Source organism: Hyperolius riggenbachi, chromosome 1 (genome assembly GCF_040937935.1).
Source record: "Hyperolius riggenbachi isolate aHypRig1 chromosome 1, aHypRig1.pri, whole genome shotgun sequence".
Classification (NCBI taxonomy): domain Eukaryota; kingdom Metazoa; phylum Chordata; class Amphibia; order Anura; family Hyperoliidae; genus Hyperolius; species Hyperolius riggenbachi.
The window spans coordinates 337658079-337680652 of NC_090646.1; the positions used below are offsets into that span (position 1 = coordinate 337658079).

At 41.9% G+C, this 22574-nt stretch overlaps 1 protein-coding gene across 4 annotated transcripts in view; it reads left to right on the plus strand.

Annotated features, from left to right (window-relative positions):
* Nucleotides 1-22574, plus strand: part of LINGO3 (leucine rich repeat and Ig domain containing 3) — a 133242-nt gene that overhangs the window by 98496 nt on the left and 12172 nt on the right. The gene's annotated exons all lie outside the window — the stretch shown is intronic.

Genomic DNA, 22574 nt, shown 5'->3' on the forward strand with positions numbered 1-22574 from the left:
GATCATATATGCGTGAGATTGATCCCTTGTGTCGCCCACCGTTATAAAATAGTTTCTCAAATCCTGTAAGGTGGGTAACGGGAGGGGAAGGAAAACGAGATTTAAGAAAGTGCTCAATCTGTGAATATCTTAGGAATTCTTTATATGGAATTTCTTTGGAGAATCTAAAATGATGAAACGAGAGGAATTTGTCGGCGATCCAGAACCTATTAGCCGTCACCAACCCCTGGTCTTTCCACCATGAGAAGGAAGCAGGAGACTCCCAGGCAGGTATAAATTCTGGGTTACCCAGAAAGGATAGTCTATTAGAGATTGGGGGGGCTAAGTCATAAATTAGTTTAGTTAGGCACCAAAGTTTAACAAAGGAGCCTACTATTTTGTTACGAGAAAAAATTTGAGGTACCTGTGTTTGAGAGGCTGAGGATATGAGGGTTGGAAGGTGAAACGGTAGAATTGAGTTAGCTTCAAATTGGACCCATTTAGGAGGAGGGGTTGCTGAACTCCAATCTAACGATTGGGCCAACCTTGCTGCCAGATAGTAAGACCAAATGTGGGGGAGGCCAATGCCTCCGCACCGTTTGTGTCTATACAATGTTGTGGCTCTTACCCTAGGGGCTTTATTATTCCAAATAAATTTATTGAATTGTGACTGGAGAGGTTGAAGCTGAGTTTTGGTAAGATGGATAGGCAGCAACCTAAAAAAATATAACAATTTAGGCAAAAGTGTCATTTTACAGGCCAGGCTGCGTCCCAACCATGATACTTTATATGAGGCCCAATCTTTTAGATATTTGTTAATTTGAGAGAACAATTCAGGGTAGTTAGCATCAAACAGTCCATCAAAAGATGGAGATAGGTAAATTCCCAAGTATTTAAGTTTCTTTTTCCGCCACTGAAAGTCAAAGTTAGCTTCAAGTAGCTTAATAGCTAGATGCGGTAAGTTTACTGGCATAGCCATTGATTTAGCTGTATTCACTGAAAGTCCAGAGTAGTCAGCAAATTTGTTAAGTAGTTGCAACAGAACCGGGAGAGAAGTGACAGGTTGTGATAAGAACATCAACACGTCGTCTGCATAAAGTACCAATTTGTCATTAAAAGGGCCATAACCATGTATACTGGAGTCCAATCTAATTGCCTGTGCCAGTGGCTCAATTGCAAGGGCAAAAAGCAGGGGCGACAAAGGGCACCCCTGCCTCGTGCCCCTCGCAAGAGTCACTGGGTTAGAAACTACCCCCGGTAATCTAATAATAGTGGCTGGTTTTTGATATAAGGCCGAGATCGCCGACAAAAAGCCTCCCGTAATCCCAAATGACTGAAGAGCCAATTGCATATAGTGCCAGTTCACACTATCGAAAGCTTTGCTAATGTCTAGGCTAAGCATAAGAAACCGCTCATCATATATTTCAGCATCTTGAATAAGGTTAAGGGCTAATCTGACATTATCTGCTCCCATTCTACCCGGGATAAACCCAGTTTGTTCAATGCCTACTATCCCAGCAACCATGGATGCTAATCTTTGTGCCATAATTTTTGAGAATAATTTGACATCGTTATTTAGAACAGTAATGGGTCTAAAATTAGAAGGGGAAGAGTGGTCTAGGCCTGGTTTAGGAATAAGAGATAAATTCCCAAGAAGCATCTCAGGTGGAAAATGACCCCCCTTTAGTACCATATTAAACAGATTTACTAGATGAGGACCCAAAGAGGGACCAAATTTTTTATAGTAGAGTGAAGTAAGGCCATCAGGTCCTGGGGCGGAAGAGTTTCTAAGGGTTTTAATAGATCCCAACACTTCCTCCAAATTAATAGGAGCATTGAGAGTATCCAGTTGTTCTTGGGACAGCTTGGGCAAATTTAATGAGGAAAGCCACAGGGACACCTGAGCAGCATCCATGGTTGCTGGTTGGCTAAACAGTTTGGTATAGAATGCCACAAATATATCCATAACCTTCTGTGGTAAAGTTTCTAATTTACCCCTGCTGTTCCGTACTTTATACACATGAGGGGACTTATAGAAGTTATTCAACTTGCGAGCAAACATTGTAGATGCATTGTTGCCCAGCAACAGAAATCTGGCCTTCATAAACTTGAGCGACTGTTCTGTTCTATTGCTGAGCAACAAATTTAGTTCTGTACGTTTTGCTAAAATACGTGAGTAAAGAGCAGGTTCTGTGGAGTGGCTATGTTGCCTGGTCAGTGCCTCCAATTCTGTGGTGAGTTGTAGGATTTTGGCCGCCCTAGACTTCTTATTGGCAATTGCTTGGGAGATAAATAAACCTCGGAGCACCGGTTTGTGAGCTGCCCAGAGGTGTCCCGGGGATATATCAGCAGATGTATTGAAACAGAAGTACTCCTCTAGTGCTGCAGCAAAGGGGAAGCAGTCTGCCTCTGTGGCTATGAGACTATCATTCAGTTTCCAATTGCTATAGTTAAAGGGTGTACCAAAGTGCTTAAAAGTTACAGAGACTGAATTATGATCTGACCAAGCACAATAGTCTATATTGGAGCTAAAAGTATTAGCAACTAATGCTGGTGATAGCAAGACGTAATCAAGACGAGCGTATGATTTCCTAAAATTGGAATAAAAGGTATATTCTCTAGACCCTGTATTGAATGATCTCCAGACATCTAGCAATCTATGTAAATTGATCAGTCTAGTTAAAGATTTGGGAAAACATCGGGCAAACGGGGAGAGGGCACTCCTATCATATGAGGGATTTGCCACTACATTAAAATCCCCTGCAACTATCATGTTAGGAGAATGGTATTGCTCAAGCAGAGTATTAAGTTTAGAAAAAAAAGCAGATTGCCCAGTATTAGGAGCATAACAATTACACAGAGTAGTGGACTTTCCCTGAAGGGTCCCTTTAAGTATTAAGATACGACCTTCAGGGTCTTGAAATGTGTCTTGGAGGTCAAAGGACAATTTATTATGAAGAAACACAGCCACTCCACGAGATTTCGATGAGAATGTGGCAAAATAACCACGCATAAAGTGCTTGTCAAAGAAGGCAGGGACTCTATTGTGTTGAAAATGAGATTCCTGCAGGAATAATAATGTAGCACCCAATCTCTTATAATGCAAAAACGCTTTACGCCTTTTACATGGCTCATTAAAGCCCTGCACATTATGAGATATTAATTTAAGCATTGTCATGGTGGAACCCCGTTCAATAGTAGATCCATCTGAGAGTTATTCGGAATCAATTGAATACTTAAATCCCCTGTGAAAAAAGAAGTTATGAACACTAAAACATCTATAAAAGCATTAAACCATAAAAGGTGAAAATAACCTCTGAGTGCTATAATAACAAACATAAGCACCCAGGAAACCATGACTCCAGTACTGAAAATAGTGTGCGATAAAAAATCAGTACAGTGGTAGTCAGGGGGGGGAAATTAGGCAGAACCAGCATAGACCAGGCCATAGCAAATGATGGTAACATTGACATAGGGGGTATGAGTAGGGAGAATTTTTCTATAATAAAAACATAAAGTACGTACAAGATTGTGTCCGTAGGGTAGGGCATATCATGCCATATTCCCTCACTAATGAACAGTTCGGCTACTTATAAAGTACTACCGTTGGGACTTAGGGGAAGAGGAGTTATGATTATGCCAGATAGGAGAGGCAGCACGCACATTCTGAGAGCGTGGGGGGGTTGATCGTGGAGAGGTAGAGGCCCGAGCAGATAATCCTAGTTTGTCCAAGAGTTTATGTCCCTCAGCAGGTGTAGTTGCAGAAAGCACGGAGCCATTTTGCATTACGATCAGTTTGAATGGGAACCCCCAGCGATATTTTACTTTGGCTTGTATCAGAACAGCAGTCACCTCTTTCATAGCCTTCCTCTTCTCTAGCGTAACTGGAGACAAATCCGGATATATTTGAATTGCGTAACCCTCGAAGGAAAGATCAGGGGTAGCCCGCATAGCTTGTAGGACACGTTCTTTTAGCAAGTAGTCCTTAAAACACATAATTACATCACGTGGCGGCTGACCCTCTAGCGGAGTTGTTCTCAGGGCCCTGTGTATACGATCAAAAATGAAGTCCTCCTCAGGGACGTCTGTCAGCATGGAGTGAAATAACTTAGGGACTGAGAGCCTTAGCTCGGAGTAGGCTTCCGGTAGGCCCCTTAAACGCAGGTTACTGCGCCTATTACGGTTATCTAAGTCCTCCGATTGCAGTTGTAAAATGCCCACAACTTGTTTAAGATCTTTATGCTCTTTCATAAGCCCATTATGATCAGAGAGTAAGTTATCATATTTGCGCTCAAGGACATCAGTCCTGGCACCAATCTCAGCGATTTCTTTAGTAAGTGCGTCAGCAGTTTTTTTTAACTCCGTTTGGAGTTTACTCACAAATTTGCTGTAGATTCGGTCCAGGGATTCATCCAGGACTTGCTTGGTAATAGGCAGAGCTTCCGAGGGCTGGGAGGATTGAGAGGCTGAAGCGGAGGAGCCCGCCGGATTCCCGCTTTTCGAGGCTTTCTGTGCGCCATGAGGAGTAGCCGCCATGCTCGGGCGCGTTCTGAGGAAGTAGGCCGCAAGGGTAGATTGGGACCCCGATCTTCGGTGTTTCTTCCTCCCTCTCATACACCTCAATGTCCTCCCGGAGGTGAGTATCTTAAAACAGGATGAGAAGTGCAAAAGCTCCGGGGAAAATCCATAAAGACTGGCCGGAGAGCGGAGCTCCGTCTACATGCGACTGGCCTGATGCGCGCCGCAGCCACGCCCCCCCCCAACATGCATAATTTAAGATCTAATGCAACTGGCAGAGACAGTTTGTCCTTAATAAAATGATTTACTGATTTCCAAAATCTCTGTACCAGTGGACACATCCACACACAATGTATAAAATCTGCACTTAATGCCTTACATTTAAAGCATCTACCGTCGTGTGTGGGGCCCATTTTGGCTAATCTAGCTGGTGACAGATAGGCTTGATGTAGCCATTTAACATTAACAAGCCTATAATTAGCTGCTATTACCGTCCTAGGATAGGTTTCTGTCAGTTCGTCCCAGTTTTCTTTAGTCAGAGAGGGGTCAGTTTGTTGCCATTTTTGTCTGATTTTTTGTATTTTCGAGTCACTGCCCTGCATCATTAGGAAGGTATACATGGTAGTTATCTGTTTGACTTTGATCTGGTTCAATAGTTGTGTCTCTAGTTGTGAGGGAGTCAGGGAGACAGCAGTGGTCCCTAATTGTGCTCTGATGGCATGTCTCAGTTGAAAGTATCTAAACAAGGCATGCCTTGGTAGGCCAAATTCAGATCTCAAGTACTGGAAGTCTTTAAATGTGCCATTTAGAAAAAGTTGGGATAGGTATTTCACCCCATGCATGTGCCAGAAGTGTGCATCCGGGATGTATTGTAATTCCGAGAGGTTTGGGTTCCCCCATAAGGGTGAGTTCTGGGAGACGTATTGTATTGGTTCTCCTAATAGTTTTCGGGTTTTTTTTATAAATATTAATGGTATTATGAGTAATTTTGGTATTTGTCAAGGGGTTAGATACTCTGTATCTATATATAGCTCCGCATAGAGATTCATAGGAACCAGCGATATCAGCTTCTGCTGCCAAGCTGGAGTCCTGCCTATCTCCGCTCAGCCAGCTTCGTATAGGTATTAGCTGTGAGGCCAAAAAATATTTATAAAAGTGTGGGACCGCTAAGCCACCGGAACTTACAGGAAGTTGTAGTGTAGAGAGCGCAATACGTGGAATTGAACCCGACGATATAAATGAAATCAGCATTGAGTCGATACATTTAAAAATAGACTGAGGGATCCATTCTGGGGACATCTGTAGTATATACAGCAATTTTGGGGCAACGATCATTTTTATGATGCACACTCTGCCACAAACATTGAGAGGAAGGGACATCCATTTTTTAAGTTTTAATTCTATTGCTTCAATAATTGGAAGGACATTACTGTCTATAAAGGATGTCGTGGGTTGAGTTATTTTTACACCTAAGTATTTAAAGTTGTCCACAACCTGCAATTTGGATTGTCTTGTTATAATTTGATGATCAAAAGAATCCAAAGGTAGGAGAACCGACTTGGACCAATTTATGGACAATCCCGATACTTTATAAAAAGTGTCATAGATCTCCAGAACTCTAGCTAGTGAAGGACCCGGATCTGCCAGAAAGATCAGCATGTCATCTGCGTACAATGATATACGCTCTTCTATATTGTTTATTTTAAGCCCCTGTATCTGTGAGTCTGATCGGATGGCCTGAGCTAATGGTTCAATCGCTATGGCGAACAGCAGGGGTGAAAGTGGGCACCCCTGTCGTGTACCCCTCGAAATTGTGAACATGGCTGAGACTATAGAATTGACCCTGAGCTTTGCTCTGGGCTTGTCATATAAAATTTGGAACCAGCGTTGAAAGGAGTCCCCAAAGCCAAAATATTTCAAAACTGTTGCTACATAAGGCCATTCAATCGAATCAAATGCTTTGTTCGCATCTAGGGATAATATAATTCTTGAGCCAACATTTTTATGTAGGTAATGTAGATTTAAGTATAGTCTGCGGACATTGAGTCTAGTGGATCGCCCAGGTATGAAGCCTGTCTGATCAGGATGTATTATGGATGTGATGTGGTCATTTAGTCTGGTAGCCAGAATTTTTGTAAGTATCTTGGCATCTGTATTAATAAGAGATATGGGACGATATGAGTCACAGGAGGATGGATCTTTATTTGGTTTCAGTATAAGGGTTATAAGGGCTTCATACATGGAATCAGGAAGCGTTTTTGTTTCGAATATATGATTAAAAAGGGTCAACAAGTGGGGAACTATCAGTGATTTATTTTTAACGTACCACTCCATGGGAATCCCATCAGGGCCTGGGGCTTTGTTGCGTTTAAAAGTGTTTATCGCATTAATTATTTCAGTTGAAGTAATAGGGGCGTCTAACTCAGTGACCGCTTCAGGTGATAATACCGGCAGATCCAGGTCCTTAAGGAAATCCATAATTCCCTCGTCCGTTGGGCCTGTTCTAGTGGCATATAACTCAGAGTAGAATTCTGTAAAAGCGGATGCTATTTCAGATGAGGTATGACAAGTGATACCGGATGGCGACGTATTCTGAATAATTTACTGCATTCTACTTTAGTATATCTCACTACAGTGCCTCTTTAAAACAGTTGTAAAATAGCTAATGCAAATACTTTGCAACACTGGTCAGGGCCGTATTACTTAAGTATAAGTATACTAACAATTTACAATGTTTGTTACTTCTTATTGTACATATAGCACAAATAAAAAGAGAGAAGACTCTGACCGAGTAGCATTTACAGCAGACAGACTGGCACCTATGTATTATTAAATAGATTGGTATTGTCTTATACAGCTAAGTCCCCATTATCTGGAACTCAGGAAACCAGAAGTCTCAACTAACCGACATGCCTGAGGAAAAATGGGGACTATGATCTTGGGGTTTTGCAGGTTTTTTTGGGGGGGAATACCCAATCAGTGTCCAGTGCCATCTTCTAACCTGTAGCTCATGGTGACTTTCCAGCATTGACGCAAAGCTCCAGGTGTGTCACGTGACCTGCTACAAGATACAGGAAGGTGCTGAACACTTGGTGAGTATTTAATTTTGCACCGTTGGGGGGGGGGGGGGGGTGTTTGTGTTCTTTCATCCGGTTGCTAAAGCAACTGACAAGCACATGTTTCCAATACTAGGCGATTCCCGCCAGTGCTGGATGCTGGAGACTTTGCTGTACAGCAGGTCTTTATGTAGCGGTTCATGTCTTTTAAATGTACTGTATAGGCTTGTTCATGAACTGACCTAAGAAGGACACAATGGTAGAATATGGATATTGATTCCTTTCTTCTGATTATGGGAATAAAAATGATTTCACTTCTAAGGTTACGCTGGACAGGAAGCAGCATGATACTACATTTTACATGTATCGGCACTGATTTTCAATTAGAAACAAGCATCATGCTAGCATTACATAGTTACATAGTTATTTGGGTTGAAAAAAGACATACGTCCATCGTGTTCAACCAGAGAACAAAGTACAACACCAGCCTGCTCCCTCACATATCCCTGTTGTTCCAGAGGAAGGCGAAAAAACCCTTACAAGGCATGGCTCAATTAGCCCCAAAAGGGAACAAAAATTCTTTCCCAACTCCAGGTGGCAATTGGATAAAATCCCTGGATCAACATCACTGGGCATTACCTAGTAATTGTAGCCATGGATGTCTTTCAAAGCAAGGCCCCCTTTAAATGCAGGTATAGAATTTGCCATAACTATTTCCTGTGGCAATGCATTCCACATCTTAATGTATTAAGTCTGGTGGCTGGATAGTGTACTGGTTAAGGGCTCTGCCTTTGACATGGGAGACCAGGGTTTGAATCTGGCTAGGTCAAGTACTTATTCAGTAAGGAGTTCAAGGTAAGACTCCCTAACATTGCAGGGTGGCCTGTTGAGCACGTCCCAGTGGCTGCAGCTCTTGAGCGCTTTGAGTCCGACAGGAGAAAAGCGCTATACAAATGTTCGGATTATTATTATATTATTATTAATCACTCTTACTGTAAAGAACCCTTTCCTAAATAAATGGCTAAAACGTTTTTTCTCCATACGCAGATCATGTCCTCTAGTCCTTTGAGAAGGCCTAGGGACAAAAAGCTCATCCGCCAAGCTTTTATATTGCCCTATGATGTATTTATACATGTTAATTAGATCCCCTCTAAGGCGTCTTTTCTCTAACCTAAATAAACACAGTTTATCTAACCTTTCTTGGTAAGTGAAACCTTCCATCCCACGTATCAATTTTGTTGCTCGTCTCTGCACCTGCTCTAAAACTGCAATATCTTTTTTGTAATGTGGTGCCCAGAACTGAATTCCATATTCCAGATGTGGCCTTCCTAGAGAGTTAAACAGGGGCAATATTATGCTTGCATCTCAAGTTTTTATTTCCCTTTTAATGCATCCCAAAATTGTATTAGCTTTAGCTGCAGCGGCTTGGCATTGAATACGATTATTTCACTTGTTGTCGATGAGTACTCCTACGTCCTTCTCCAAGTTTGATGTCCCCAACTGTATCCCATTTATTTTGTATGGTGCTGGACCATTGGTACGACCAAAATGCATGACTTTACATTTCTCAACATTGAATTTCATCTGCCATGTATGTGCCCTTATAGCTATCCTAGCCAGATCCTGTTGCAATATGTCCCTATCTTCCTGAGAGTTGATGATTCTGCACAATTTTGTATCATCTGCAAAAATAGCAACATTGCTTTCTACTGCATCTACTAGGTCATTAATAAATAAATTGAAGAGCACTGGACCCAGTACAGACCCCTGTGGGACCCCACTGCTAACAGTCTCCCATTTTGAGTATGATCCATTGACCACAACTCTTTGTTTTCTGTCCATTAGCCAGTTCCCTATCCATGCACACAGACTCTTCCCCAGTCCTTGCATCCTCAACTTTTGCACCAGACTTTTGTGGGGAACAGTGTCGAAGGCCATTGCAAAGTCCAAGTATATCACATCTACAGCATTCCCAATATCCACATTAGTGTTCACTACCTCATAAAAGCTGAGCATGATAGTCAAACAGGACCTGTCTTTAGTAAACCCATGCTGATGCTGAGAAATAAGATTATTTTCTACTATGAAGTCATGTATAGTATATCTTAGTAACCCCTCAAATAGTTTGCATACAACTGATGTTAAGCTTACAGGTATATAATTTCCTGGATCTGATTTTTTGCCCTTCTTAAATAATGGGAAAATGTGGGCTGTACGCCAATTCACTGAGACTCTGCCAGTTGCAAGAGAGTCACAAAAGATAAGATAAAGGGGTTTATCTATAACTGAACTTAATTCCCTTAGGACCCAAGGATGCATGCCATCCGGGCCAGGTGCCTTGTCTATTTTTAATTTGTTTAGCCTTGCCTTCACTTCTTCTTGCGTTAAGTATTTAATATTACAATTGTCTGCTCAGTTACACAAAAGTACTAATACACACTATCCATACATATCCATCCATACTAGACATCGTATAATTTTAAAGTGATAACATATGGGGAGCAGAAGGGAAGATGAAAATACATTTAGATTGTCTATTCTGACGAGGCCAGGTTTACTAATGTTTTACCGAGTTGTTGAATGCTGGAGAACATAAGTGGTTTTATACTTGTCTGCTCTAGGTGGCAACAATTTTCATCTCACCTGATTCATAACAGATCATAGCATGGGGCTAGGAAATGTTAGCGAGTTCTTTGGCAATCACATGCATGCACCTGCAGCAAGTCGAAGACTAGATGTACTGTACTGCAAAACAAACTTTTGCTGTCAGTGAATTTATGTGACATCTTCATAACTATACAGTTTCTATTTCAGAAGTCATTTAACAGCTTTCACTTTGACCCAATTTGACAGAAGAAAGGGTTGCTGGATCACTTAAATTTTCCAACTTGAGAGAACCTATGTTAATCAGGTCCAACATCTTATTCAATGTCTTCTTTTGTGGGATGATAACAAAATATTCAGACACCTACAACATGGAATCCATTAGATAATGCAAAGACAAATACTAGTTACACATGATGCAAATTTTCTAACAGATTTACTGTCAACTATTTCCAACATGTCAGATCTGATTTCCGATCGATTTTCCATAGAAGTGAACAGAAAATCGCTCAGAAATCAGATCGGACATGTTGGAAATAGTTGATCTGACAGTAAATCTGTCAGAAAATTGCATCAGGTCTACCTAGCATAAGACAATCAGAATGATGTACTATAAATGGGGTATTGTTTGACAATTCCTGCCACTGCAATAGCTCCATCAGATGCCCAGTCCCAGCCCTCGCACAAGACAGCTATCCTACTGAAAGCACTGAATGCAGACAGGATCATCAGAACTATCCATGTCAGACATATTAAGGACATAGTGACACAGTCTTACTATTAAATGGAGATACTTCCCTTCAGCCATCAATCAGATTCAAAGCTGTCATGATACTCTGAATCCTATTACTACACATTCTTGCATCAGGCCATTTCTTCAAAAGGTCCTTGATATAAATACTGCCAGTAAGGTCTCAGCAACCAGAAGCTGGAGCTGAAATGAGGTTTTGTACTGACCCTTTTGACATCACAACTCATAGTAGTCTCATGAGCTGCTGTTAGAGCATTTTGTTTCTATATTTTCATCCTGTATCAGCCCTTGGCACTCAGTAGACAGAATGGGGTTATGCATTACATACAAAATCTGTTTCTTGTTAGACAACAGAAATACAAGTCATTACATACACATCCTATGTCAGAAAGGTCTGGCTATTCACAGTAGTCATTGCGCTGTATTTATTGCTGGAAGCAAGATCATGTATCTTTTAGAAATATATAATTTTTTAGTTCTATAAAATTCCCATGTAGCCTGGTGATTATCACGAGATGTAGTGTGTTGCCCTAAATTGTTGTGCAATCTGACTTTTAGTACTATATTATGATTGGAATGCACATTTTGAGATTAACTACTTTTCGTCGTTTGGGCAGTATATCTACACCCTGCAGGACTTAATCTAAAGTGCCAGCGGTGTAGATATAAGTCGGCCGCTGTGCGTTCTAGTCACCACTCATTAGTACACTTATCAGTGAATGTGAACAGAGTTCCCATTGACCGATCAAAGTGCCTGTGGTCAATGATCACCGGCATCAATGAGATGCCGGTGGTCATTGACAAAGTGAAAATAAAACATACACCACTTCCTGTCTCCTGTTCACATTACACAGGGGAATAAAGTGGCTGGTACATCTCGTGGCCAAGTAGTAAAAGTAGTACACCTACAGTACAGACCAAAAGTTTGGACACACCTCATTCAAAGAGTTTTCTTTATTTTCATGACTATGAACATTGTAAATTCACACTGATAGCATCCAAACAATGAATTAACACATGTGGAAGTATAGTACATAACCAAAAAGTGTGAAACAACTGAAAATGTCATATTCTAGGTTCTTCAAAGTAGCCACCTTTTGCTTTGATTACTGCTTTGCACACTCTTGGCATTCTCTTGATGAGCTTCAAGAGGTAGTCACCTGAAATGGTCTTCCAACAGTCTTGAAGGAGTTCCCAGAGATGCTTAGCACTTGTTGGCCTTTTTGCCTTCACTCTGCAGTCCAGCTCACCCCAAACCATCTCGATTGGGTTCAGGTCTGGTGACTGTGGGGGCCAGGTCATCTGGCGCAACACCCCATCACTCTCCGTCCTGGTCAAATAGTCGCCACACAGCCTGGAGGTGTGTTTGGGGTCATTGTCCTGTTGAAAAATAAATGATGGTCCAACTAAATGCAAACCAGATGGAATAGCATGCCGCTGCAAGATGCTGTGGTAGCCTGTAATGATCAGTAACAGCTCTTAACAGCACGATAGTCAGTACTTTATTCAGAGTGTGATCACACGTGTTTTTAATGCACAGTAACACAGGAGTACTCCTATGTGATAGCCCTTGGCTGTAGGGACTATCACTAGGTAGAGTGGTCGTACAGGCAATATCGTTAACAGATTGGTCAGGAGGCAGTACAGAGTCGTCAGGCAAAAGCATAGTGAGAAACAGGCAAAGGTCGGTAACAGATCAGATGAACGAAGGTACAAAATCAGGAGGCAATATCAGAGTCGGGGTCGGGCCGGGGTCGGCAACAATCAGATAGGCAGAGTACAGAATCAAGAGGCAGAGAGCAGAGTCAAGAGTTCAGGTAAAGAGTCATACACAGATAATCAATACAATAATGATAATTACTTTTACAAATATAATAATAATAATCCTAGCTATGTGTGAATCCCCGGGGTCCTGCCGGATCAAACACACTGGGAACGGACTAAGGTCTGAGAGCTTAACCGCAAAGTTTCAGCAACAGCAGACAATGACCTACTGACAGCTCGGGTCTTAAATACAGACAGGTAACCCCGCAGTTCCGCCCAGCGCACTTCAGCCAATTAGGAGCGGTGATCGGTCCTGCCATGTCAGCTGACCGGCCGGTCAGCTGACCCGCCTCCTCAAAGCATAAAGGTCCTGTCTCCTGGCGCGCGCATGTGCTGCTCTACTGAGATGTACCCTGGAGAGACCTGTCCTGCCTGATGGAAATGACTGAGAAGACGCGGCGAGATCCGCGGTCGCATCAGACGAGGAAGTGGCGGTCTCACCGCTCCCTTCTGTGGAGGTAACTATCATACTCCTAACATTACGCCCCCGATGCACTCTGAGGATGTGAAGAGTTAAACTGTTTTTTAAACTCTTCTGCATGCAGATGATGATCTGAGACCCATGACCTCTCCTCAGGACCATACCCTCTCCAATGGACCAGATACTGCAAAGAATTACGCACCCTGCGAGAATCCAGAATCTCCTCAACCTCATATTCCGGTTCTCCAGAAATCAGCATATACCGCAGGTTTAAGCAGAGATACATGAAAAGATTTTACCCCTTTCATAGTGGCTGGGAGTGCCTCCCTGTAAGCTACATCATTGATTCTTTCAGTAATAGGGTAAGGACCAATGTACTTGGGTCCCAGTTTGTCTGAAGGCTTTCTCAGGGCGATGTGCCGCGTGGAGACCCACACTATATCACCTGGATTAAAATTCCACTCCGGTGAACGTTTCCGATCAGCCTGTCTTTTTTGGACACCAAAAGCCTTCTCCAGATTGGTTCTTACCAATGACCAAACTCTCTTACATTCATTCTGCCAGCCTTCCAAAGCAGGAAAAAGAGAATTAGTTGCTGGTAATGGACAAAATTTGGGTGACATCCCTGTAACTACTTGAAACGGGGAAAAACCCGAGGAGGCATTCCGAAGATTATTATGAGCAAATTCAGCAAAGGAGAGAAACTTGACCCATTCATGTTGGGACTCAGCCACATAGCAACGCAGGAACTGCTCTAATGACTGGTTCATCCTTTCAGACTGGCCGTTGGTCTGAGGGTGGTAACCTGAGGAGAAGGACAGGGTTAGGCCTAGATGTTGGCAGAAAGCTCGCCAAAACTTAGATACGAACTGTACCCCCCTATCAGAAATTACATTCACTGGTATCCCATGTAAGTGAAAGATGTGGTCAATAAAAAGATCCGCTAGTTCCTGAGCTGAGGGGAGCTTCTTCAAAGGCACAAAGTGAACCATTTTACTGAAGCGGTCCACGACCACCCAAATCACTGTGTACCCTTCAGAGGCAGGGAGTTCCCCCACAAAGTCCATGGATATGTGGGTCCATGGCTCTGTGGGCACAGGCAAGGATTGCAGTGTTCCTGCAGGTGCCTGTCTCGAGGCCTTGCTGCGAGCACAGACCGTGCAGGAATTTATGAATTCCTTACAGTCGTTTTTTAACGAAGGCCACCATACACTGCGAGACAATAACTCTTCTGTTCTGCTAATACCAGGATGGCCTGCATTCTTGTGACTATGAAACATATGTAAAATCTGGAGACGCAAATGCAAAGGAACAAACAGCACCCCATCTGGTCTACCATCAGGAGCATCAGACTGATAAGACAGCAGGTGGTTGTCAGATCTTCTAAGGGTTCCGTGGCAGCAATCACTAATTTTTCTGGCAAGATATTAACTGGGAGTGAGGGCTAAACTGTATCAGGTTCAAAACATCGAGATAGAGCATCGGCTTTAATGTCCTTATGACCCGGTTTGTGTTTATGAATCGGAATCGTGAGAAAAAGAGTGCCCACCTGGCCTGTCTTGGGTTAAGCCTATTTGCTCCTTCAATATATTCCAAATTCTTATGGTCAGTATATACCGTAATCACATGTTCTGCCCCCTCCAGCCAATGTCGCCACTCCTCAAATGCCATCTTTATGGCCAGAAGTTCCCTGTTACCGATGTCATAGTTCTTTTCCGCTGGTGAAAATTTGTGAGAACAGAACGCACATAGATGCAACCGTCCCTGCGAACCTGAATACTGAGACAGTACAGCCCCCACTCCAACTTCGGAGGCATCTACTTCTACAATAAAGGAACGGGTCACATCCACATGGTGTAAAATGGGAGCAGCACAAAATAGTGTCTTAAGTTGCATGAACGCTTTACAGGCTTCTTCTGACCAATTATAGGTATCCGTCCCTTTTTTGGTCAGGTTGGTGAGAGGAGAAACCACAGAGGAGAAGCCCTTAATAAATTTTCTATAATAGTTAGCAAACCCTAGAAAACGCTGCAGAGCCTTCAACCCCACGAGTTGTGGCCAGTCCAGGACGGCAGTGACCTTTTTGGGGTCCATTGAGAGACCATTAACAGAGATTATGTATCCCATAAATGCAACTTCTGACACTTCAAATAGACATTTTTCAAGCTTTGCGTAGAGACAATTCTGTCCAAGTCTCTCCAGAACATATTTGATGTGCTCCCTGTGTTCCCTGAGGCTCTTGGAGAAGATCAGTATGTCGTCTAAATATACGACAACAAAACGACCCAAAACATCTCTAAAGATTTCATTTACAAATTGTTTTGTAACAGATCATCAATCAGTGGCAGGGGGTAGCGGTTAGGGATAGTTATCTTGTTCAAAGCTTTATAGTCAATGCATGAATGTAGTCCACCATCTTTTTTTTTGAACAAAGAAGAACCCCGCCCCTGCTGGAGATTTGGACGAACGGATGAAACCTTTCTCCAGGTTCTCTTTAATGTATTCTTTCATGGCTACCTGTTCTGGACCGGAGGTGTACAGGTGTCCCCTGAGGTGTACAGGTGTCCCCGGGGGGGGGGGGGGGGGGCATGGTACCTGGTCTTAAGTCAATGGGACAATCAAACTCCTGATGAGGAGGAAGTTTATCGGCAGCTCTGGGACAAAAAAACATCTGAATAGGTTACATACGGAGGAGGGACAGCTTCTACCTGAACCTCAGTGGAACACAGGGTAACTTTCTCAAGACAAGTATCTTGACAAGCGGGAGACCAAGACAACAAGTGCCCGGTGTTCCAGTCAATCTGAGGTGAGTGCTGACGTAACCACGGGAGCCCCAGGACAATCAGAGAGGTAGACATTTTGAAAACATAAAATGACAATTCCTCCCTATGCAATACTCCAATACGACAGGTGAGGAGAGGAGTTTGCGAGAGTGGCTGCTTATTCTGTAACGGGGAATCGTTGATTGCCGTAACATAGATCTGTCTCTTAATGGGAAGAATGGGAATTTCCCACTTAGACTGAGCATGATGTCAGAAACTGACTCAGATAGCCCCGAGAGAAAACAATCGAGTAGGGCATAAATTTCCCATCTGGAAGAAACTACCCACTTCCTAAACTCTGAGGCATAGTCCTCCACCGTGCCATGCCCCTGTCGGAGTCTTTTTAACTTTCTTTCTGCTGCGGCGGCCACATCAGGGTCATCATAAATGACCTCCATTGCCTTAAAGAAAGCCTCTACTGACCCTAGGGCCTCATGATCAACAGGGAGGTTGTAAGCCCAGGTTTGCGAGTCCCCATTTAAGAGGGTCTTAATGAGTGTTACCCGCTGTAACTCAGAACCTGACGAAATGGGCCTCATTTCAAAGTAAGATAAACATCGATTTCTAAAATTACTTGTGACCAGAAAATATCTCAAGGAGTGCCATCTTGGGCTCACAGACAGGTGAGGGAGGCAATGATGATACAACTCTCAGAGTTCTATTTACAGTCTCAGACAAGAGATTTATCTGAGCCTGCTGAGATGCCACTGTGGCAGTTAACTGTTCGACAGCTGCAGTTAACGCCTGGACCTGCACCTCCATTGATTTTTTGGTCTGCTGTTATGTAATGATCATAAACAGCTCTTAACAGCACGATAGTCAGTACTTTATTCAGAGTGTGATCACACGTGTTTTTAATGCACAGTAACACAGGAGTACTCCTATTTGATAGCCCTTGGCTGTAGGGACTATCACTAGGTAGAGTGGTCATACAGGCAATATCGGTAACAGATTGGTCAGGAGGCAGTACAGAGTCGTCAGGCAAAGGCGTAGTGAGAAACAGGCAAAGGTCGGTAACAGATCAGATGAGCGAAGGTACAAAATCAGGAGACAATATCAGAGTCGGGGTCGGGCCGGGGTCGGCAACAATCAGATAGGCAGAGTACAGAATCAAGAGGCAGAGAGCAAAGTCAAGAGTTCAGGCAAAGAGTCATACACAGATAATCAATACAATAATGATAATTACTTTTTCAAATATTATAATAATAATCCTAGCTATGTGTGAATCCCCGGGGTCCTGCCGGATCAAACACACTGGGAACGGACTAAGGTCTGAGAACTTAACCGCAAAGTATCAGCAACAGCAGACAATGAGCTACTGACAGCTCGGGTCTTAAATACAGATTAAACCCCGCAGTTCCGCCCAGCGCACTTCAGCCAATCAGGAGCGGTGATCGGTCCTGCCATGTCAGCTGACCGGCCGGTCAGCTGACCCGCCTCCTCAAAGCATAAAGGTCCTGTCTCCTGGCGCGCGCGTGTGCTGCTCTACTGAGATGTACCCTGGAGAGACCTGTCCTGCCTGATGGAAATGACTGAGAAGACGCGGCGAGATCCGCGGTCGCATGAGACGCAGAAGCAGCGGCCTCACCGCTCCCTTCTGCGGAGGTAACTACCATACTCCTAACATAGCCAAGCTGGTTCAGTATGCATTCAATTTTGAATAAATCCCCAACAGTGTCACCAGCAAAGCACCCCCACACCATCACACCTCATCCTCCATGCTTCACAGTGGGAACCAGGCATGTAGAGACCATCTGTTCACCTTTTCTGCGTTGCACAAAGACACGGTGGTTGGAACCAAAACTCAAATTTGGACTTATCAGGCCAAAGCACAGATTTCCACTAGTCTAATGTCCATTTCTTATGTTCTTTAGCCCAAACAAGTCTCTTCTGCTTGTTGCCTGTCCTTAGCAGTGGTTTCCTAGCAGATATTCTACCATGAAGGCCTGATTCACACAGCCTCCTCTTAACAGTTGTTCTAGAGAGAGATGTGTCTGCTGCTAGAACTCTGTGTGACATTGACCTGGTCTCTAATCTGAGCTGCTGTTAACCTGCGATTTCTGAAGCTGGTGACTCAGATGAACTTATCCTCCACAGCAGAGGTGACTCTGGGTCTTCCTTTCCTGGGGCGGTCCGCATGTGAGCCGGTTTCTTTGTAGCGTTTGATGGTTTTTGAGACTGCACTTGTGGACACTTTCAAAGTTTTCCCAATTTTTCAGAATGACTGACCTTTATTTCTTAAAGTAATGATGGCCACTTGTTTTTCTTTACTTAGCTGCTTTTTGCTTGCCATAATACAAATTCTAACAGTCTGTTCAGTAGGACTATCAGCTGTGTATCCACCTGACTTCTCCACAACGCACCTGATGGTCCCAACCCCATTTATAAGGCAAGAAATCCCACTTATTAAACCAGACAGGGCACACCTGTGAAGTGAAAACCATTTCAGGTGACTACCTCTTGAAGCTCATCCAGAGAATGCCAAGAGAGTGCAAGGCAGTAATCAAAGCAAAAGGTGGCTACTTTGAAGAACCTAGAATATGACAATTACTTCAGTTGTTTCACACTTTTTGGTTATGTACTATATATCCACATGTGTTAATTCATAGTTTGGATGCCTTCAGTGTGAATCTACAATGTTCATAGTCATGAAAATAAAGAAAACTCTTTGAATGAGAAGGTGTGTCCAAACTTTTGGCCTGTACTGTACATACATCAAATTAAATAAAAATACATAAAATCCTCCATTAATTAACCCCTTACCTCCCCCACTCTCCCACAGTTACCAAAATAAAATACTTGTACATTAATAACAAGTGACATTTAAAAAAAATATATAAATAGTTACCTTAAGGACTCAACTTTTATAATATGTATGTCTTGATGATATATTACTGTTATTTTTATTTTGTAATTAGTGACGGACACAAAACTGAAAAATTACACCTTTATTTCCAAATAAAATATTGTCGCCATACATTGTACTAGGGACATATTTTAGGTAAAAAATGCTCTGGTCCAAAAGGAGAAAAAACCCTTAGTGGTGAACTAGTTAATAAGCTAGGGACATATTTTAGGTGAAAATTGATCTGGTCCAAAAGGTGAAAAACCCTTTAGTGTTGAACTAGTTAATAAACTAACATTAAACGTTAAATTCACTTCATCCCCATTGTTGTGGCATAAGTGAATATAAAATGTGTTCCGTAAAAGTTTATTTTTATGGAATGTCTTAGCAAATTTTTTTTTGCAACCTATCATAATGTAATACCATTTCCCCTAGGAATAGGAGGCTCTTGTTGTAGCAGTCATGTGACAAACATTTCATATCGAAATGTAATTTATTTGGGAGTTTTTCAGATGAACTGGCCCACAATAGCACCTGGGGATTGGGTATACCAAGTCCAGTTTGCTTTCCACAGAGTTCTACTTTTGTTTATCTAGTAAGCTCAATGAATATAACCTGAACTACTATTTGAATTATGGGGGATGATCTGTGGTACACAAACTATGTCATCAGTTTAGGTCATATTTATGTGTAACAATGAAAAGTTCAGAAACATTAAAAAGCTTCAAAGCACCTCTCTATGTGTGAGTGATAGCTGAACTTGCTGCTTTCAATTCATTATAGTAACTTTTTAGATTAGAGATAATTATATAATACTCATCCAGTTGATTAAATATAATTTAACACACAATTATTGAGTACTCCCAACAATTATATGTATGGCAGTGAGTGCTTAAAATGATGTTACCCACAGCAACTTGGTAAACATGGCCATTAGTAAATGAGTATGTGCTGTCATGATGTTGAGATAACACACTGATATAAGTATATGTTCACTCTGAGCCACGGAATCAGCAACACTTTAACATTTTTTCATTAGAAGCAGGCAGGGATGGACTACACTGGTGCCCTCTGTTAGACCAGCTTAGTGGTTCTGCCCAATCAACACAGACCTTAAAGAGAAACTCCAACCTAGAATTGAACTTTATCCCAATCAGTAGCTGATACCCCCTTTTACATGAGAAATATAATGATTTTCACAGACAGACCATCAGGGGGAGCTGTATGACTGATTTTGTGCTGAAACCCCACCCACAAAAAGCTCTGAGTACCGCGGTACTCTGGGCAAACTGCCACAATGTAACAATGTTCACAGACAGGAATTAGCTGTTTACAGCTGTCTCTAACAGCCAAAACAGCTAGGAGCAGCTACATAACCTGCCCACAGTAAAAATGTCACCATGTGGTAAATGTCAGAATGTAAATCGGGGAGAGGAAAGATTTTACAATGAGCAAACACTGACTAAATCATTTATACATAATTATGGTAAAAAATTAAGCACTTTTTTTTACTACATTATTTTCACTGGAGTTCCTCTTTAACCAGCAGTTAAAATCCTAATATACTGTAAAAAATATCACTGGTATAAGAATAGGAAAATAACATATGCCAGCTTACACAGAGGGTGTGCTGTCAGAATAATGAAACAAGACATTCTTCCTTCCCCTTGAAGCTATTGTAGTTCCAAATATCCAGCCCTGGCAGCAGGATGTAGAGAACGTGTCCTCAGACTCACACAGCTTGGCAAGCTGTGTGCTTATTTATTTCCAGACTGACAAACATTTTAGATACTGAGAAACAACTACCAATGCACATGCATGTTTTTGAAGTCTCTGTAAAGTAATATTTCGAAATTTTGCAATTTTAATAGAGAGAGATAAGGTAAAGCGAACCTTACAAAAAAGTATTTTCTTCAAAGGTTAGGTGTCAATGGGGGAAGGGGATATTTTAAGGGTAGATATCAGTGGGGGGGGGGGGGGGGGGGGTTTAAGGTTAGGCGTCAGGAGGAGTGTTACGTTTAGGCGTCAAGAGGGAGGTTTTAAGGGTAGGCATGTGGGGGCGGTTTTTCGGGTCAGGCATCAGCAGGAGGGATAGTTACGTTTAGGCATCAGTAGGGGGAGCTTTCTATCTGAGAATAGGGTAAGGTTTAGCTGTAGTAAAATATCCGTATCATTTGCCAATATATTACTATTTGTATTGCAAATAGAAGAATATCGGAAAATTTACAGATATTCTACTAGCGGCTATTTTAGGCGTTAGTGATTATGATAAAATACAGTTTATTACAAAAAAGTGCTATAATTATGGTATTTAGCGACCATTTTTCCTTGCACCCTTTTTAAAGAGATGCAAGGTAAAGCCCCATTTATGCATTTTAAACCATGCGTTACTCCAAGCTACAGGTCACTTTCTCCAAGCAAAAAGCTTCTGTCGTGTTTAAAGCTGTGACTCTGCTCCTCTCTTTAATGCAGCAACACTGTATACAGAACTACTACTGATACAGTTGGGGACATCAATCTTATTAACATGTATAAATACATCATAGGGCAATATAAAAGCTTGGCGGATGAGCTTTTTGTCCCTAGGCCTTCTCAAAGGACTAGAGGACATGATCTGCGCATGGAGGAAAAACATTTTAGCCATTTATTTAGGAAAGGGTTCTTTACAGTAAGAGTGATTAAGATGTGGAATGCATTGCCACAGGAAGTAGTTATGGCAAATTCTATACCGGCATTAAAAGGGGGCTTAGATGCTTTCCTTGCATTGAAATACATCCATGGCTACAATTACTAGGTAATGCCCAGTGATGTTGATCCAAGGATTTTATCTGATTGCCATCTGGAGTTGGGAAGGAATTTTTTCCCTTTTGGGGCTAATTGGACCATGCATTGTAAGGGTTTTTCGCCTTCCTCTGGAACAACAGGGATATGTGAGGGAGCAGGCTGGTGTTGTACTTTGTGCTCTGGTTGAACTCGCTGGACGTATGTCTTTTTTCAACGCAAATAACTACGTAACTATGTAACAATATATAAGAATATAGGTGAAACTTGAAAAAATTAGAATATTGTTCAAAAGTCCATTTATTTCTATGATTCAACTTAAAAGGTGAAACTAATATATGAAATAGGATAAATTAGATTAATTAGCTGAATTTGATTAATTAGCTGATTAGAGTATGACACTTTGAGCCTAGAATATCATTTTTTTTCACAATATTCTAATGTTCTGAGATTTTGGGTTTTCATAAGCTTTAAGCCATAATCATCAAAATTATACCAAATTATAACAAATAAAAGCTTGAAATAGCTCACTTTGCATGTAATTAGTCAATTTCATGTATTAGTTTCACCTTTTAAGTTGATTTACTGAAATAAATGTAATTTTGCGCGATATTATAATTTTGCAAATTTCACCTGTATTCTTATACTGTATATTGTAGTGTTATATACCGGTAAGTCTAGAATCTAGAGTCCTAATCTAATGCAAACCCTATTACAGAGCCTAGAGACATTTAAGGCATTCATGTTTCTAATACATAGGTCCGGTTTCCACTAATGTTTGTGTATTTCACCTGTATTTTTATGTGCAGTTTTCCAGACACTGTGCATGTTAGCATGGGAAACACATGCATGTTTTCCACAGCAGTTCCAGTGTGATGAAATACGGATACTGTGCATGTTGTCTGAAAAAGCAACAGTCTGTTTTCCACATGCAAAAAATGCATTAGGTGGAACCCGCCTATTGATTGACATG